Source organism: Octodon degus, unplaced genomic scaffold (genome assembly GCF_000260255.1).
Source record: "Octodon degus isolate 3935 unplaced genomic scaffold, OctDeg1.0 scaffold00146, whole genome shotgun sequence".
Taxonomy (NCBI): domain Eukaryota; kingdom Metazoa; phylum Chordata; class Mammalia; order Rodentia; family Octodontidae; genus Octodon; species Octodon degus.
This window is the reverse complement of record NW_004524722.1, coordinates 6,969,374-6,978,349: the sequence shown is the minus strand read 5'-3', so window position 1 is coordinate 6,978,349 and position 8,976 is coordinate 6,969,374. Positions and strand designations below refer to the sequence as shown.

The following is an 8,976-nucleotide window of genomic DNA, read 5'->3' as shown; positions in this document are numbered from 1 at the left end:
TCTCTCTCTCCTGTCTTTTTGAGATAAGATTTCACTGCGCAGTTCAGGCTGGCCTTGAGCTCGCTCTGTAGCCCAGGCTGGCCTTGAGCTCATGGAAATCCTCCTACCTCAGCCTCCAGAGTGCTCGGACTACAGCATGTGTTACCACGTCCAGCTTGGTGTGGTTTTGGTGAGGATTTGGCACTGTGGAGCTAAAATATTAGATTTTTCTGATCAGCTATGGGGTCAGAAAACGACCCTTAAAAGCATGAGATTAGCTGTTTACTGCTGCTGGCCTTTCTCTGTCTTAGGAGGTCCTCATCTCACAGTAGGTTTTTCGGGTTCCCCTTCACTATTTTATTCTGATGGGTTTTCCTTTAAATGCGATCTGTTTCTTTTCTCTAGTGGCTTTTAGTACGTTGATCTTTTTTCGTATTTAGGACAGGGTCTATCGGGTCTCACTACACAGATTGGACTGGTAGTGATTCTCCCGTTTTCAGCCTCCCGAGTGCTGGGATTACAGGTTCGCACCACCGTGCCCAGTTTCCATTGCTGTCTCAGTGTGCCCCGGGGCAGGGCTGGCTTGGCACACCAGGGATCGAACCCTGGCTGCTGCGCTCTGCCTAAGCAGGTAGTTCTTGTGCTGAATTTCTGTGATCTTGATTATTATATGTCTGGATGTAGGTTTAATTGTGTTGATATTGTGTGGAGTTCTATATGCCTCGGTTACCTGAATGTCAGATTGTTTCCCCATGTTTGGGAGGTTTTCTGCTATTACTTTTGCCCATATTCCTTTTACATCATTTTTGTTTTCTCCTTCTTCCTCACTGATGCCTATTAGTCTTATGTTGTTCATCTTTGCATCGTCTTGCAGCTGTTGAATTATTATTTCCTGAATCCTTATTGTTTTTAAGAGCTCTTTCCTTACCTTTTCACTAGCTGCAATGGTGTCTTCAAGGTCTGAAAGTGCATCTTCACTTTAATTCCAATGATTTTGCCAACTTTTAATTGCGTGTTTAATTTCCTGTATATCTCTTTGAATCTGCTTCCTGCATTCTATTTCTTTCCTATAATGTTCATTCAAGGTTTCCATAATTTTTCTATTCACCTTTATATTTTTATCAGTGTCTTCTTTAGAAATGCTTAGTAGTTCTCTCATTGTAGCTTTAATTTCTTTTTTTACCTGTGAGAATACCTCTGATCTAATTTTCTCTATACTCTTCTGTAGTTGTTTCTTTAGTTCAGTTGTTATTATTTCAGAGATTTCAGGGGTGTGCCTTCCAATTTCTTCTATGCCGATGTCTCCTGGTTTGTTCTAGGTGGGCTCCGGGCCTGAGAATGCATTTTGCTTCTTCTTTTTGTCACTCTATATTTCAGAAGGAACTCTTTATTTTGATTTCTGTGATAGCTTTTTGTGAAAGTTTGGTATTAGGTAGCTCTGTCACTCAGTCAGACCCTCTCTGTAGAGTCTTTTTTAGGTATCTCTCCTGTGTCAGAGATGCTTGTTTTGTGTGTGTCCCAAGATCTTACCTCCTCTATTGATTGAGAGTGAGATATTGTTTTCCTTTGGAACTGTCCTTTGTCCTTCAGTGTAGGGCTTTGGTGAGGTTATTACCGAAGCAGCTCCCAATATTAATACCCAAGGGAAGATGTGTGGTTATGGCAGATGTGGTTTCCTATTTACAGTAGTACAATTAGCAATACTAATAACAGCTAATGAAATTTAGAAATTGACAAACTTTTGCAAGGTTTGTACTTTACCCCATAGGAGCAAACATTATAGCTGTATAACAAGGCAGATCTCAAGTTGGGAATTTGTATTTAAATTAGCTCCCCTGAGTTCTTTTGGGGCACCTCGCCTTTATGCACCTGAAGTCTTCCAGTCAGACTATCTCAGTCCAGTTGCCTGCTGCCACCTTTGTGCCATGAGGATGCTCCTGTAGTTCTTGGCCTCAGTCTGACAGAATTCTTTCCCTTTCACAGTATCCATTGTACCTTTCAGACTTTATTTAATCATTCAGGTTCTCATACTGGTGAGAAAATATGATGTCTGCATGTATGGGTCTGATTTATTTCACTTACCAATACAGTTTCTAGTTGCAACCATTTATCTAGAAAAGCCTCAAATTTGTCTTTTTAAAAGCCAAGTAATACTCCATTGTGTAAAAATATCTCATCTTTTATATTCATTCCTCAGTTGATGGGCACTTGGGTTGTCTCCAAGATTTAGCTATGACAAATTGCACTGCTATAAACATTGGTGCACATATATGGCAGTGGTATGATGATTTGAGTTATTGTGGAAAAATACCTAGGAGGGGAGTAGCTGACTTGAATGGGACTTCCAATCCTAGCTTTCTGAGGAATCTCCATGCTGATTTCCATAATGGTTGTACCAGCCTGCACTTCTATCAGCAGTGGAGAAGAGATCCTTTTTCCCAACAGGTCTTCCAGTATTTGTTATTGGTTGACTTCTTGATGATAGATATTCTTTCTGGGGTAAGACGGCATCTCAATATATTATTATTATTATTATTTCCTTTTGGCGGAACCAGGGATTGAACTCAGGCCCTTGTGCTTGTCAAGCGAGCACTTATTCTACTGAGCCATCTCCCTGGCCCTTCAATGTTGTTTTAAGTGGCACTTCTTGAGTGACCAATGATGTTGAGTATTTTTTCATATGTTTACTTGCCATTTGTGTCTCTTCATTTGTGAAGTATATATTCATCTCAGATGCCCATTTTTGGATTGTATAACCCTCATCTTCTAACCATATTCCCAATATTCGATGAAGGTATGGGTCACTTGAGTATTTCTTAAAAGTTAGATTCCTAGGTTTCCTCCTAAACTTAGATTGTCCAAGGGAAAAAGAACCAAAATGGGTATCATTAACAAATGTCTTAGTCAATTCTGTTTTTTAAAGTCTTTTATTTATTATTTTATTTTATCTTTTGAGTTTGACAACATTTATTGGTTATTTTAGTAAAGACATTCATCTCAGTCATTTCTTTCTCCTCATCTTGACTTTACATTAGTATTTCATTTGGGTCAAGAAAAAAGTACATAGGAGAGGGATGTTATTTTAGCAAACAGTAAAATGGACAAAAAGGAGTTAAGTTTGCCTACATAAAAGTAAGTTAAAGTTAAATTCATTTATCTTGATATAATTAAATCATGTAAGAACTAGTAGTTCCATATACATTTCCATTGTTTTACCTGGGGCTTAATCTAAGAGCAATTCATCAGGCATGTGCATAGGTTTCTTCTTTGGAGTTACTACCTATTTAAAAAGATCAGCAAGTAACTACCACCAATAAAATAGTCCGAAGCTGCCTCTAAATTTAACATTGTAGGGGTTCTGAAGGATATAATTGTATCAGTTTTCTTTTGCTTGTGACTATGCTTCTAAAGATGTGTTTAACTGTCACATTAGAAAGTCCATACACAATACAAAAATACAAAACAAACAGCTTACAATACACAGATTTAAGAGTATATGTGATGAGCAATTCAATAAAATGTGCTTGAAGAGGCATTTTCTTTCATTTTCAGTACCTACAATATGCTTCACTGGTCAATATGTGTACTCTTAAAATAAACCACATTAACTGTTCTAATAAATTCTATAATGAATTCAATTCAAATTGTATTTAACAACTTAGTAACATAAATGCATAGACAAAGTTACAGAAAATGCATCTTACTATTTTTCATCTTTGTACAATGTCAAATTTTTTTTTTCGATGTTTATGCCTTTTAAAAAATAAAAACCAGCCAAATGCTTAAGCAGTATGTACATTTAAATTTTTGGTAGTGGTCTATATTTTAAAAGAAGCAGCTTTCTCATGATTTGCCTCAATTTCTCTTGGAAATGCTTAGAGGAACTAGCTAATAAACAAAAACCAAGAGAAGCACATTCAAAATACTAATTTACTTTGGTAGCAAATGGCTGTTCTTTGAAGACTGATGAAGGTAGATCAGACTATTCAGGTGAAATGGGCTATAAAAATTAAGAAATAAATTACTTTCTGTAGAAGAGCTAAGCGTCTGTGTCCACTGACAGCAATGCAGTACCTAATATACGGCCACTTGAAACAAAACAAATCCCAGAGGGGGAAAAATGCTGTCTAATTTCATCTAGGTTTACTTCTAGTTAATAGCCAGGCAATGCTTTCTCTCTGATATGATGCTCTCCCCTTTTCTCTGTTCCTGGGAGGGAGTTTCAGGAGTGAGGGCGTTAACTTAGGAGTAACTGAAGTTTTACACAGACAGTAACTTTTTGCCTCCTTCTTAATGTGCTAATAGTTATGTCTAAAACAATATGTAATTCTTAAAAAGGTACCATTTCTAATTTCTCTTATTATCTGTAACTTTTGGAAACTAATCACTTGAAAACTACAAAATTAGCAAATGTCTTGAAATCTGTATATGAAACATAAATTCTAACTCTCACTTATTAGTGTACTCAATCTTACAAAGAAAAATGAAAAAGCAAAAGCAAAAATTGCTCCAAAGATAATCTTATACCATTGCTTAAAAAAGGAAACTGTTCCTTTTAACTTTACACCCACCCCACCCTAATTCTTTTTTTTAAATTTTATTGAGAAACAAATATCAATGAGACAGTTTCAAAGCTGAGTAATAGGACAGTTTCAATAATTAATACAATGTACATTGTTATCTTCTTAGTGGTTATCCATAGTACAAGAAGCAGACAGGATATCCTGTCCAAACACTATTAGTACACCTCTTTCTTCTCATTGAATTAAGCGAAAGTAGCTGTATATCTATACTAACTATTCTGTATATACAAATACATAATGGTCCTTCCTTTGTGTCCCTTTGTATTTTTTTGTTTAGTCCTGTCAGGTATGGGTATTCCATTGTCATCTAAATACTATAGGTGAGTGGATTCAGCAAAACAATCCAACACAGTCCAGCAGTCCACAATAGTAGTGGGTTATCCGCTTGAGCCTTTCACATCTCAGCATATTAATTTGTCTTTATTTTATATATCTCATTTTTATACTCTTCTGCTGGATGGTTAAGGCCAAGATAGAGCAAGACCTATATAACAAGCAATGTAACTTTTGTATCTGATAAGGTCAGTTAAGTACCCTCAGGATTTATCCTGTAACCCTGTACCGCACTTTGTAGATCCTTTGTCAGTGTCAGCCATGCGGATGAGTCACGGCCATTGCTTGACCAATTTGCTCTCTGTGAAAGCCTGAGAGAATGTTTTCTCTCCCGGTGACTCTCCTTAGGCACACTATAAATTATCGATCACATTCCTCTGTGGCTCCATAATCTCCTTGATCAGAAAATTTGGGGCACAACTGAGTTGCATGATGTTACAGTACAGGTTCTCCTATGTCCTGAGTCTTCACTGACCTTGGGCCAATATGTTGGCTGACCTTGCAGCCCTTCCTTTTCTCCAATTTTTGATCAGCAAACTTAGGTTGCTAACCCTCCAGAAGAGAAGCTTATTATTACCCTGCAACTTATGCAGTTTGGTTTACCCTAACTATCTGTCTAAATATTAAACATACTAGGCATAATGTGGCATAATAACAAGTATTTCCTATCAAGTATTGATATGTTAAACTTTAAGTCCCTACAGAATATGAAGAAACAAATAATTAAAAAATAGGTATAAACACTTACATATTTTTACACAGAAATTCAGAAATCCAACCATATATAGCATTGTAGCAGGACAGTCCTGCCTGTGACAATTTTTTGTGTGTGTGTGTGTCTTTTTTTTTCCATTTATTACGCTTTATTTAAAAAAAAAAACTTTTACTTGAGTGACAGTATGGTAATAATTGGTATGTCATGACAAGAAGTACGTACTTAGAAGACCAGAATGACAGGCATTCCAAGCATTACCCTTCTATTACACATTGCTATCTTCAGTGCAGTTGCTTGGTTCACAGGTATCAGCATATATAGTTAGTCAGGGTGAGAATCCTACCAATTAACTGCTATTTTCAAAAACCTGCTGATGTTTCTCAGGATCATTGCCTTACCCATCTTGTGCGTATAAATGTATGGCTTTGCCCCTGTCATGTTTCCCAGCTTTTTCTCCTTGCCCTCTCCTCATTGTTCAGTCCTCAAGTTCTCGCTTTCCTTTTAATTGTGTTATACCTTTCTATTTGTAATTTTTCTTTTGAGTTGTTATACTAGGGAGACGATATTTACACATGTAGGTCTGGTTTATTTCTCTTATAGTTATGTCTTCAAGTGGCATCCACTTACCCACACCTTAATTCAAAACACATTATTTAATTGTCTTGGTCATGCACATTTCCAAGATGAGATTTTATATTTCATTCCCATAGCTTCTGTGTTATCAGAAAACCCACGCTTTCCTCTATTGAAAGGGTTTGGTCCAGCTGATGGCGTATCCCTTCCGAGATTCCTCATCCTCATCTTTGCTTCTGGAGGCTTTTCCTCTGGTTCACTGTCTTCATCATCATTAAAAGCTGGTGCTACTGGAAGGGTTTTGGGAGCAAGAGTAAGAACAGTTTCTTTAGGTTTACTTGATCCAAGTTGGATGGATATAGCTGGTGTTTGTTGTCTGACTACCTGTGGCAGATCCAAACTTGGAGATCTTTGTCGGCTTTGTTGGGAGGGCTGCAGCTTCTTCTTTAGCTGATCGCTTCTCAGTGCTGCGACTGGAACATTTCCCTTCATTACTCCTGTGGCTCCAGCTCGCCTCAACTTCTTGGGCTTCTCTCCGGACTTTCTGTCCATCATTTTCCCAGCCACAGCCTATTTATTACTTTAGTACAGGGTCTCACTGTGCAGTTTGGACTCTAGTGATTCTCCTGTCTCAGCCTCCCTAGCGCTGGGATTACAGGCCTGTGCCACCACGCCCAGTTACAGTGCGGGCTGGCAAGGCTTGTGGTACCGGGATTTGAACCCTGCTCTCAGGGCAGCCGCTTGTACCATAGAGCTATCCCCAGCCCCAGGCAATGATACTCGTTACTTCCATTTCTGCACCCCCCTGTGGTGGCTGAGAAGGTGTTATTACAGTAGGATCTAAATTTTAATATCACCTCTTTAAAACACACACGAGAGTTTTACATCATCATTTTCTCTTACACAACACAGTAAAAGTTAAGATTGCATAGAAACTTCTCAAGATTCTGAAATTTGCAGTGTGGTGTTATTTTAGGATATTTTTTACCTTCAAACTTTATCCTCTATTGCGGCCACATTAGCTAGCAGATAAGCTGTTAGACCCTGAATATGTATTCTAGCTATAAATTTTTAGCTTTTTTTTTTTTTTTGTGGAACCGAGGATTGAACTCAGGCCTTTGCGCTTGCCAGGCAAGCACTTATTCTACTGAGCCATCTCGCTGGCCCCTCTAGCTATAAATTTTTAGAGAACCATTCCTGGGCTAGTGACTAATAAACTTCCCTGTGTAGTATCATCAATAAAACAAACAGTTTTCTGTTTTTCCCACAGAGTGGGCGGTGGAGAGCTATACTGCTGTCCCTGAAGGACTCTTCTAGGGTGATGTCAATGAAGATATTCTCCAGTTTTGAATTGGGGTTGTGCTCATAAATATCTTGTTTAGTTTCTCTCTTCTTCTGGGTTAAAAAGTTAGTGTGGGGGCTGGGGAGATATCTTGGTGGTCTAAGCTCCTGCCTGGCAAGTGCAAGGACCCAGCTTCGATCTCTGGTACTGCATGCCTTGCTGGCCCCCAAACAGGGCATGGTAATGCACGCCTGTAACCCCAGCACTGGGGAAGTTGAGACAGGGGATCACTATGAGTCTGAGCTGCATAGTGAGACCCTGTGCTAAATAAATAAATAAATAAATTTTTAAAAAGTTAATGTGGCTCTGTTAATAAAGTTCTTTGGTCCCTGACTCTGAGTTTTTCAAACTGAGCATTTTTTTGTTTCTTTCCATCTACTCTATTTCGTCACTGTCAGAGTTCTTTGCTTAGGAGGCTCAGCCAGACAGGGATGGGATTCTTTAGTTTCATCTCTTGTGCTGCTCTGCAGTAAGGAATTGAGACTCCAAAGGGGACATTCCCATGTTTTCCAGTCGGCTGCCCCTGCCGAGGCTCCATACTCTAGCCTGAAGCCCTCGTGGCTGGCTCTTGCTTTCCTCGCTGGCATCACTTCACTCTATTCTTCTTCTTGCTCATTGAGTTCCAGCCTCATCAGATCTGTTTTCTGAACTTGCCAGCATCACTTGCCCCATAGCCTTTCTTTCTCTTTCTATCGCTTCTGCCTTTTCCTGGCCCTTCAAGTACTTGGCTTCTACCAACTAATCCAGAGTCCCAGAATCCTCCTTAGGTTTAATATGGATAAGTTAAATGATCACCTAAGATGCAGATGCATGGATCTTGCATACCAATTAGAAACAATTAAAGCTGGGCATGGTGGCATACATCTGTAATCCTAGTGCTTGGGAGGCTGAGGCAGGAGGATTGCTGTGAGTTGGAGGCCAGGGTGGGCTGCAAAGTGAGCTCAAGGGCAGCCCAAACTGCATAGTGAGACCCTGTCTCAAAAAGACAAAAAAAAAAAAAAAAAAAAAAGGCAAAGAAAAAAAAGAAGGTTAAATACAATCTAAAACCATCAGGGGAAGCAGGCAAGTTGGTCCAGGAGATGAGACAGAGGGCTGTAGCAGTGCTTCGTCCTGAAGCACAGGGCAGCAATAATGTCACCTGAACACAGCTGACACCACCTAACTGTGCAATGAGTGGGTCCTTCGTAAGTCTGATTTCCAAACTGAGTACTCTTCTCAGTCACAGCATGCCTGACATCGGGCTCCACACCTAAGACTCTCACAAATGCCATATTATAGTGGGCCCAGCGTGAGGAGACGGCTAGCTTGGGCTTTGTGGATGATAAAGAAATGATTTTTGTATTTTGTCTTTTTGAGATCGGGGGGGGGGTGTCTCTCACTGTCCAGTGTCCTTGAGCTTACTTTGTAGCCCAAGCTGGTCTTGAACTCATGGCGATCCTCCTGCCTCAGTC

The 8,976-nt window shown here is 39.3% G+C and overlaps 1 pseudogene; it reads right to left on the bottom strand.

The window, feature by feature from the left end:
• Positions 1-6,263: 6,263 nt before the first annotated feature.
• On the bottom strand, positions 6,264-6,738 carry LOC111812843 (annotated as a pseudogene).
• Between the last annotated feature and the right edge of the window lie 2,238 nt (positions 6,739-8,976).